Below are 9,992 nucleotides of genomic sequence, written 5' to 3'. Positions count from 1 at the left end.
CTATCCCTCCGTCACATTTTATGCTGCGCTGTCAACTGCAGCGCTGCCACTGACTGAGCGAGCGAGTTCAATGTGGCAACGTTGTAAATGCAGATTAGATTTTTGCATTGTGTTATCTGGTCCCATATGTCTGCATTTATTATAACAAACAGACTTTGGTAATTTGACCATTCTCATTAGAAAACTCCCCGTCCACGCTGCATGTCGTCGGGGTTCCATAGTGTAGCGGTTATCACGTCTGCTTTACACGCAGAAGGTCCTGGGTTCGAGCCCCAGTGGAACCACTATGTTTTCCCTCCCCCAAAATGCTCTGTAATTCAGTCTGTGAAATTGTCGTTCCTGTTTTCATTCTTTTAAAGCTAGAATGCGGGACTTTTACATATAAATGAATGTCCGTGACATTCAAGCTCTTGCCAGCACGATTTCACACAATGATGATTAAGCCTGTCACTACCAGATAAATCTCTGTATTTCGCAGTATACCCAGAAGTGAGCAAAGCATGCAACTATTTGAGTCAAAGTATAGATACTGCTGATCAAATATGACTACAATACACGTTAAAGTTATTCAGTCAATTTTTTTATTTGAGTTAAAATACTGGAGTACTTGCTTTTAAAAATACTTAAGTATTCAAAAGTACATTTTCTTTTTAATGTCAACGCATTGCTGTATTGTTACCACAATGCATTTACAGAACCTAATGACTGAAACAACCTGCTGAATGCGCTGACTTGTTTACAGAACCTGTAGAATAAAAACTTGTATAATATGCTACAAAGCCTCTAGAAAGGCCTATGGAAACACAACTGATTCGACAAAAGAACAGCTATTGTTTTCATTTTTTATTTAACGAAACAATAAAACAATTTAATAAAACAACCAACCTACCTTAAAATCCCAGTTACACACCTCTAGCTTTATAACTGCCCAACAGCAACACTGCTTTAAGCGAGACAAAAAAACAACAGTGACAACAACAACTCAAAAATTGTATTAATTCACAACCAAACAAAACTTTCAGACATTCTGTTTTGATTTGCTGTTTACGATAAAATTAAGGAAAATAATTTCACTTGATAACTCTAATTATTACACTAGCTGAATTTCATTTTCACAAATGCAAATTTACTCAAAAGCCTCTATATCGAGTGTTTATCAAACAACACGAGAAGGTTAGCTGAAATGAACATTCTTCTAACAGAAAAGCTGTGAAAACTCTGAATCTTTTAACTTATTTTAAGATATTTGTACATTGATTTTATAATTGATTTGATGTCCTTTGTGTGTAACATTCCGATATCTACTTTATCTCTGCCGTTTTTGTGTTATTCATGGCTCAGTGATTGTTTTGTATACATCATACTGTAGCAAATTTAGGGGGCAATGCAACCACAGGAACTGCCGAGGCCGGGAAGCGAACTCGTATCGCTCGCACCGCAGGAGACATCGCTAACCGCTCGACTAAAGGGTCAGACCTGCTAGCAAGCGTGTCTTCTTATCCATGCACGTTACTCTACCCGCTTCCTTCGGGAAGCGCGTCCCCGCGCTTAAGCATATCAGCTCCTTCACGCCTCAGGGCGCATACGCTTCCTATGGCCTTACGCTCGCTCCATCCCACTTCTGACACCTACTACTACTTTCGGCTGCTCCCGTTAGGAGTCGCCACAGCGGATCATCCGTTTCCATTTCTTCCTGTCTTCTGCGTCTTCCTCTGTCACACCAGCCACCTGCATGTCTTCCCTCTCCACATCCATAAACCTCCTCTTTGGCCTTCCTCTTCTTCTCTTCCCTGGCAGCTCCATATTCAGCATCCTTCTCCCAATATACTCAGCATCTCTCCTCCAAACATGTCCAAGCCATCTCAATCTTGCCTCTCTTGCTTTGTCTCCAAACCGTCCAACCTGGGCGGTCCCTCTAATATAATCGTTCCTAATCCTGTCCTTCTTCGTTACTCCCAGTGAAAATCTTAGCATTTTCAACTCTGCCACCTCCAGCTCCGCCTCCTGTCTTTTCGTCAGTGCCACTGTCTCCAAACCATATAACATAGCTGGTCTCACAACCATCTTGTAAACTTTCCCTTTAACTCTTGCTGGTACCCTTCTGTCGCAAATCACTCCTGACACACTTCTCCACCCACTCCACCCTGCCTGCACTCTCTTTTTCACCTCTCTACTGCACTCCCCGTTACTTTGGACGGTTGACCCCAAGTATTTAAACTCAAATGCCTTTGTCACCTCCACTCCTTGCATCCTGACCATTCCACTGTCCCCTCTCTCATTCACGCATAGGTATTCCGTCTTGCTCCTACTGACTTTCATTCCTCTTCTCTCCAGTGCATACCTCCACCTCTCCAGGCTCTCCTCAACCTGCACCCTACTCTCGCTACAGATCACAATGTCATCCGCGAACATCATCGTCCATGGAGACTCCTGCTTGATCTTGTCCGTCAACCTATCCCTCACCATTGCAAACAAGAAAGGGCTCAGAGTTGATCCTTGATGTAATCCGACCTACACCTTAAACCCATCTGTCATTCCAACCGCACACCTCACCATTGTCACACTTCCCTCATACGTATCTTGCACCACTCCTACATACTTCTCTACAACTCCTGACTACCTCATATAATACCACACCTCCTCTCTCGGCACTCTGTCATAAGCTTTCTCTAAATCTACAAAGACACAATGCAACTCTTTCTGGCCTTCCCACTTCTGACACCAATGTAGCGAATTGAGGGGACAACGCAACCACAGGAACTGCCGCGGCCGGGACGCGAACCCGTATCGCCCGCACCTCAGGAGACATCGCTAACCGCTCGACTAAAGGGTCAGATCCGCTAGCTAGCGGCCAGCGTGTTTTCTTATCCATGCACGTTAAAATACATACGCCACTGTATTGTGTATACTTGCTACCTTGTGTTTTACGTTCAAAAAAAGATAAAAAAGAAAAAGAAAAAGCCTTTGCCAAAACTGAACATCCATTTGATGAAAGCCTTTGCATGCCTCTGACTGGCTTGCTTCAGAGCTTTCTGCCAGAAAGCTTTCGGGCTTTGAAGCTGTGGCGGAAACACATAAGAAGTGCCCAAGTTTCTGATGCCCCAGAGAAAAAAGAAACTCGGCGTTCAGATGAAGGATTAAACTCAAAAAAGAAAGTGGCCGACAGCGAGGACAAACGCTGATATCCATTGGCAGCACTACAGATAGCGACTAAAATGGTCGCCAATGTGATTTACGTTTTAATTTTGCGGCCATTTTTTTCGTGACAGTCGCCAGTGGCCACCATTACCCACAAGCAAAAAAAAAAAGTAGAAACGGCTATATGTTTGTTTGTGTACTGAACTTTCATTTCCTCTTGCGCCTGCGTCTACTTGTCTTATCGCGTGAGCTCCTGTACCGTTTCCAATAGGCCCGGTTCACATGACGTCAGAGAACTTCCGTTCCTGCTCCTTGCAGGGTACGCTCACTTCCGGACGGACTATGGAGCGCATACGCCTCCGATGGCCTTACGGTCGCTCCATCCCACTTCTGACACCAATGTAGCGAATTCGGGGGACAACGCAACCACAGGAACTGCCGCGGCCGGGAAGCGAACCTGTATCGCCCGCACCGCAGGAGACATCGCTAACCGCTCGACTAAAAGGTCAGGCCCGCGAACCAGCGGCCAGCGTGTCTTCTTATCCATGCACGTTACAGTATTATGAAAAATAGATAGATAGATGGATGGACGGACAGAAAGAGACGGTCAGACAGAGATAGATAGATAGATAGATAGACAGACAGACAGATAGATAGATAGGCAGACAGACAGACTGACTGACAGACAGATAGATAGATAGATAGATAGATAGATAGATAGATAGATAGATAGATAGATAGATAGATAGATAGATAGATAGTCAGAAAAATACTTTAAAGAAAGACAGATAGACAGAATCCTAGTCATAATCATATGGCTAGGATTAGCTAGTCTTAACGTTACCTTTCGAAATTACTTCAGGTTGTGCATTCCTGCATTTTCCGAAGTCGTCTCTACATCCATGAGTCGTCTACGGCGCAAACGGAAGTGAAGATAACCTGCTTCGCGGAAAGGCGGAAGTTAATGACGTCATTGTGAAAAAGGTCTATACATAAACTTCTCTGCACTCTTGTCCTGTGGTGGTTGAAGCGTCGGCTGTACAGATGAACAGAAACGGTAGCTGAACGTTACATTTATCAGGTTAAAAATGTGAAGTGTTAACTTTGAACGGTGTTTAATTTTGTGAGATGTAGTTTTGTTCGGTGGAGTTTGAATTTAGAATTAAGATGTACTAACTGCGTAGTTAGCTAACATTAGCCAGCTGGCAAGAAAACGAAATGTGCAAACGAAAAATATCAGATTTACTCACTCCCAGCCCATCCAAACCCAACCTCCTCTACATCAGATGCCTACGATGTGGAGACCAACTCGACCAGTGTAAGTTCTAAGTGACATCAGCCCAATTCAATCAGTGTGCAGTCCTTTGCAGATGATTAGCTACACTGGACATTTTTTTCCAAACGTTTTGCTTCCTGGAAAAAAATAGAGATTATGATCGACAATTTCAAACTGAACACAAAAATAATTTCAGATTTGTTTTATCACGTAGGAAATTGAAGAAACAATAAAATAACTTTTATTGAATTTAACATGTTTAATCGCATTGCGGCACGGTGGCGCAGTGGTTAGCGCGGTCACCTCCCAGCAAGAGGGTTCTGAGTTCAAGCCTCGGAGTAGTCCAACCTTGGGGGTCATCCTCTGTGTTGAGTTTGCATGTTCTGCGTGTGTCTCCTCCCACAGTCCAAAGACGTGTAGGTCAGGCTGGGATAGGCTCCAACGACCCTGAGTAAGGACAAGCGGTTTGGATAGTGAATGAATAATTGCATAATGATGCTAACCCAGCCGGGTCGAGGCACTGGATTACCGCCGGTGCCGGTGGAAATTTATGCTAAAATGCAGAGGAAAGGAAGAAATGGAAACGGATGATCCGCTGTGGCGACCCCTAACGGGAGCAGCCGAAAGTAGTAGTAGCAGTAGTAGTAGAATCGCGTAATGATGCTGACACGCTGTGTTAGTTCAACTGAGCTTAAAATGTTTTGCAGCTGGTTTTTGTTTGTATTCAGCATCTGGTGCCTCTCGTGTCAGTGTGCAACAATAGTCGGCCAGCATTGATGGATTCCAGTTGCCCTGATACCTCTTTTTCATGGTCGCAATGTCCTGGTGAAACCTCTCACCATGTTCGTCACTGACTGCACCGAGATCAGCAGGGCAGAAGTCCAAGTGAGAATACTGAAAATGAATTTTCAATGACATGTTGCACTTCCTGGTTTTGTATGCTTTAAGCATGTTGTCAAACAGCTCAATGTAGTTTGGTGCTCTTTAGTTGCCAAGAAAATTCTCAACAACATCCTTAAATGCCTTCCATGCTATTTTCTCTGGCCCCACTAGCAGATCTTCTAACTCTCTGTCGTTGATGACCTGTCTAATTTGTGGACCAACAAAAATGCATTCCTTAATCTTGGCATCAGTTATTCTTGGGAACATCTGTCTCACATAGCAAAATCCATCACCTTCTTTGTTCACTGCTTTTGTAGAGGGTGGGAAAATAGCCGCTATTGAAAGTTTAAAAAAACTGACACCCCCCCTTGTTTTTTTTTTGTAAATCTAAAACAAGTAAATCGTCAGCTCCTCTATAAATAGTCTTCTTTCTATACGTCAATTCATTTAAATGCTGTTATCTTTTGGTGACATCAGGTGTCACTGTAATACCGGGTACAGTAGGGAAACACCCAACTCAAGCCGTGTTCGTTACGTCCGGAGCAGAATAAATATGGCGCTTGAGTTGATAACACGCTAAACCCGTGTCTGTTCCTTACTGCTCCACAGGTACGTAACATGTGGTGTAAAACAACTAAGAATGGGTTGCCATAAAACACAAGTGTCAGATAATCATTTGGCTAGCTTTGTGGACGATATAAGTGTTCCAAGACTGAGTTTGAATGTTGTTTTGATGTCGAGTGTAGTTGCTAGCGAATATTAGCATCTAACCTATTGTTTCACTGTGTAGCTCATCTCGAAATTACTATGTGAAAAGACATGAGATATGAAAGAATGCTTGTTTGTTGTTTTATCCATATTCTGAAGGTAACAAAATACAGAGGAGTATTGATCAGTTCCTCAAGTGAGGGAAAAGTATCTCGTTTAGGGCTCAGGATTTATAAATGGAATTAGTGAATGCATGGTAGTTGGAGACGGAAGTGGTTCTCTGAAGAATGGAAATATATGTAGAAACGTTTGTATTGCTATTGAATAGTTTTCATTATTTTCATGCATTTGACATGCAATTTCCTGTTATTTGATCATTTTCATTGCCTTTACCATTGCAGTTATGCTGTAGCATTTCACATACATGAAAGTATTATCATTGCTAAGGTTCTAGTAGTTGAAACAACTTATTTTCAGTAAGGAGAACACTAAGCCAACCATATTGACTTGTGAAGGTCAGGTTGGATGTTAAGTGGGATGTATGTGATTGAAATATGATTGTAATCCAAAGCAACTACTGAAGATAGTAGCATCTAAAGGTCATGTATGTTTATTTTGTTTTGTTTTGTTTATTTTATTGTTTTGGGCTAATGACCATGATATTTTGAATTGAATTGAATGAATTAGAAGAATACCACTGAAATGGAATATGATTGTGACAAGGCAGAATAAATATGGCGCTTGAGTTGATAACACGCTAAACCCGTGTCTGTTCCTTACTGCTCTACAGCCATTTCAGGACTGTGCAGCAACTTTAGCTACTGGCTCAGGCACCCATAGACCTGAGGCCGGTAACATTTGGGGGCTCGTCCGGGATACGACCAGCTGTTTGAGGGTGCCAGAACTGCAACTGTGACCTGTTTCCAGAGCTTCAGGGAAGACTGCCCTCCAAAGTGTCATCCAGAGAGCTACGGCTTCAGGGATCCCAGTCACAATGTCTCGTTCTCAGCTGCTGATCTGGAAACTGCAGAAGAAACTACCAGAGTTGAGTTGCAGTCAACTACAGACCGTGGCACATGAAATCGGTAATGTGGGAAAAGAAGCAACTGTAGATCCATCCAAATTGACGGAACCCGAACTGTATGATGTGATTCTCGACTTCATAAGGAGTGAGAAGCTTAAGAACATGGAAGATGGAGGCGTGTCTTGCCTGGCGTTTCTTCTTGATATGGTTGAGGAACTGTTGACCCCTACTGATCCCCCTGCGTTGGAAGGCGAAGATGCTGATGACCAGGATGACTTATTCTCACCCGCATCTATCAAGACACAGATCAACAGCGGAGAGGTTGACAAGGCACAGTCACCTCCAGAAGCAGTCATCCCAGCTAAGTCTATTGTTCCAGTTAGAGACTCTGTGAAGGGAGGGAGAGTCAGCACATCTTCATGTGCTTCTGATCAGGTAGTAAGGCTGATTGACATCGCAAGTTTGTTACCTTGTAGGGAGTTTAAGACCCATGGTGGTCAACTATCTGATTCTGGGTCTGCAATTCCTTACAACAGTATGTGCAAACACAGGCATGAAAATCACTCACCTTTCGGCGAAATTCGCCGTTTTGAATCCAAAATAGGTGACCTACGTGAATCGTGTAGATCCGATGAAAAAATATTTGGGGGGGGGGTATGGACCGGACATGGAGTTATACACGAGAGCGCGGAGCCACGGTGAGCTGGCCTATCGAATTCGAATTCGCCTTTTTCATTGACAAAAATATTCCCCGTATGAGCGTGAGGGGCCTCGCGTCACCAGTCTTCTCTGGGAAGGTACCGCTACCCGATTGGTTCGTGAAGTGCTTGTGCAGCGAGTGCTCGTGCTCGTGCTGACCAAAGCGATTGATGGAGCAGCGCGCGGGGCTGAGCATTCCATGGGGCTGAGGGAAGACGACTCTTTGGACTAACGTTAGCTGACTGATGCCTGCCTGACTGAATTTGGTGAGCATTTCAATCATTTCAATATTTTCTGATGTATAACGTTACTCATGAGCTCTGTTGACATAGCCTAGTCCTACATGATTTCTGGTAATCTATCACTAGCTAGAGATTTAATAAAGAATCCACGTATCATCGACGCATACATTAGCTATATTCCACACAGACAGGTGGAGAGATTTGCGTCTTGTGGAAAATTGTTAGCTAGCTAGTTAGTCGGGTAACGTTAGCTAACGTTAGCTTACACCGTATACGCGGCAGACTAGGTTGTATAGCTAACGTTATCCCACAAAAAGAAACACGATGAACGTTAACTGTTGGCTAATTCTCAAAATCTCTAAAACCCATTTCAGGACGTGTGGACTGAGGAACTGGTGCGGTGGGAGGCTGAGGTAATGTTAACGCTAGCTAGCTAATGTTAGCTAGCTTTTTGTGTTCTAAGTTAGCTAACTCACATTGTAGAATCTGAGTCAACAAATTAGCTAACGTTACGTTAGCGAACGTTAACAATATCATAATTTTACTGTCCTATGTGTATGTGTCACAGGACAGGCTTATATCAAAGAACTGGACTGTAACCGTCGATTTATGAGTGGCGCAAGCCTGGGGGCTCTCTAGTGCCTGGCTGTTCCAGGATCACGCTAAAGCGCGGGCGAGCGTAGCGAAATACATCGTGTAAGTTTACATTCACAGAATTATGTTGAGTAATGTTAGTCAGTGGAAGGGACGTAATGTTACTTATTAACCTACTATATTGTAACTGTAAATACTGGATACCTTTTAATCTGAAATCCAACTATGTATGTAGGCCTAACGTTGTGTGTAAAACAATTTTCAATTTTAGTCTGTGGGTTAGGGTAACGTTAGGCCTATAGTCTAAGTTACTTATCTGAACTTGTGAAACACTCGTTTACACATCTGATTTCAAGTGGACAGATATCTGTATAACATGTAACGTCAGATCCAAGTGTGAACAACCACCACTTATCAATTAAGCTAGAAGTCAACCCTACTAACGTTAACATTGTTTTTCCAGAATGAGTGTGTTAGGAGAGAAAGATGCTCTTCTTGTAAAACAAGTGGATGCAGGCATCAAATGCAGCTGGAATTGGTCGTGGCTTAAACTAGAAGGGAAAATAAGAGTGAAAGAACAAGAGCTCTCATTCCATCTGTCAGATGTCTTCCGGAAGATCAATAAACAAGGATTCGCACGGTGCATTCTCTGCCAAAAAGATATAAACTACACCCATACACATGTTGTTAGTATTCCTATCTTGTTTTGCCACTATTACCCTATATTAAAGCTGCGCTCTTTTGCATTTCATGAGAGAAGTTGTCAGTCTCGTTTCTTATATAGCATATTGTGAACATATACATAGTGTCTTGTAATTATGCTTGATTTTTCTCTCAAAGTGCACCAGATTGATGCATTTAAATATAAAATGTTCAAAATTTTCTTCCGGGGGAGCATGCCCCCGGACCCCCCTAGAGGGTCATGTCCTTCTCACCTTTTTCACCCCTGACCCGTTTTCATGCCTGAAACAATTAGATCAGGGTCTTAAGGAGGGGTTCAGTGAGCATGAGATTATCAGAACCGTGATAACGGTAACCAAACCAGGTAACTTCAGAGAAATGCTAACCAATAAAGATGACCTCACGGTAGATGAGTTAAAGCGGTTTCTCAGGTCTCACATCAGAGATAAAAGTAGCACAGAACTCTTTCATGAGTTGAGTAATACTAAACAGCAGGATAAAGAGACACCACAGCAATTTTTGTATAGGATAATGGGTCTCAAACATCGTGTTCTATCAGCCTCACAACAAATTGATACTGAATTCAACTATGACAAAAGACTGGTACAGGGTACATTCCTCCAAACGTTTTACCAAGATTTAACTGAGAGAAATAGTCACATAAGGAGTAATCTTAAACCTTACCTCAGAAACTTATGGGTGACTGATGATTTATTGTTGGAGCAAATCACTAAGTCAGCTAGTGAGG

The 9,992-nt window shown here is 42.8% G+C and overlaps 1 non-coding gene across 1 annotated transcript; it reads left to right on the top strand.

Moving 5' to 3' along the window:
* The first annotated feature begins 211 nt into the window (after positions 1–211).
* trnav-uac (transfer RNA valine (anticodon UAC)) lies at positions 212–284 on the top strand. Its single transcript has one exon. It is a non-coding gene; the product is annotated as a tRNA-Val (tRNA).
* Positions 285–9,992: the final 9,708 nt, after the last annotated feature.

This window comes from Lampris incognitus, chromosome 8, assembly GCF_029633865.1.
Source record: "Lampris incognitus isolate fLamInc1 chromosome 8, fLamInc1.hap2, whole genome shotgun sequence".
In the NCBI taxonomy this organism is placed as follows: domain Eukaryota; kingdom Metazoa; phylum Chordata; class Actinopteri; order Lampriformes; family Lampridae; genus Lampris; species Lampris incognitus.
This window is presented reverse-complemented; position numbering and strand designations above follow the sequence as displayed.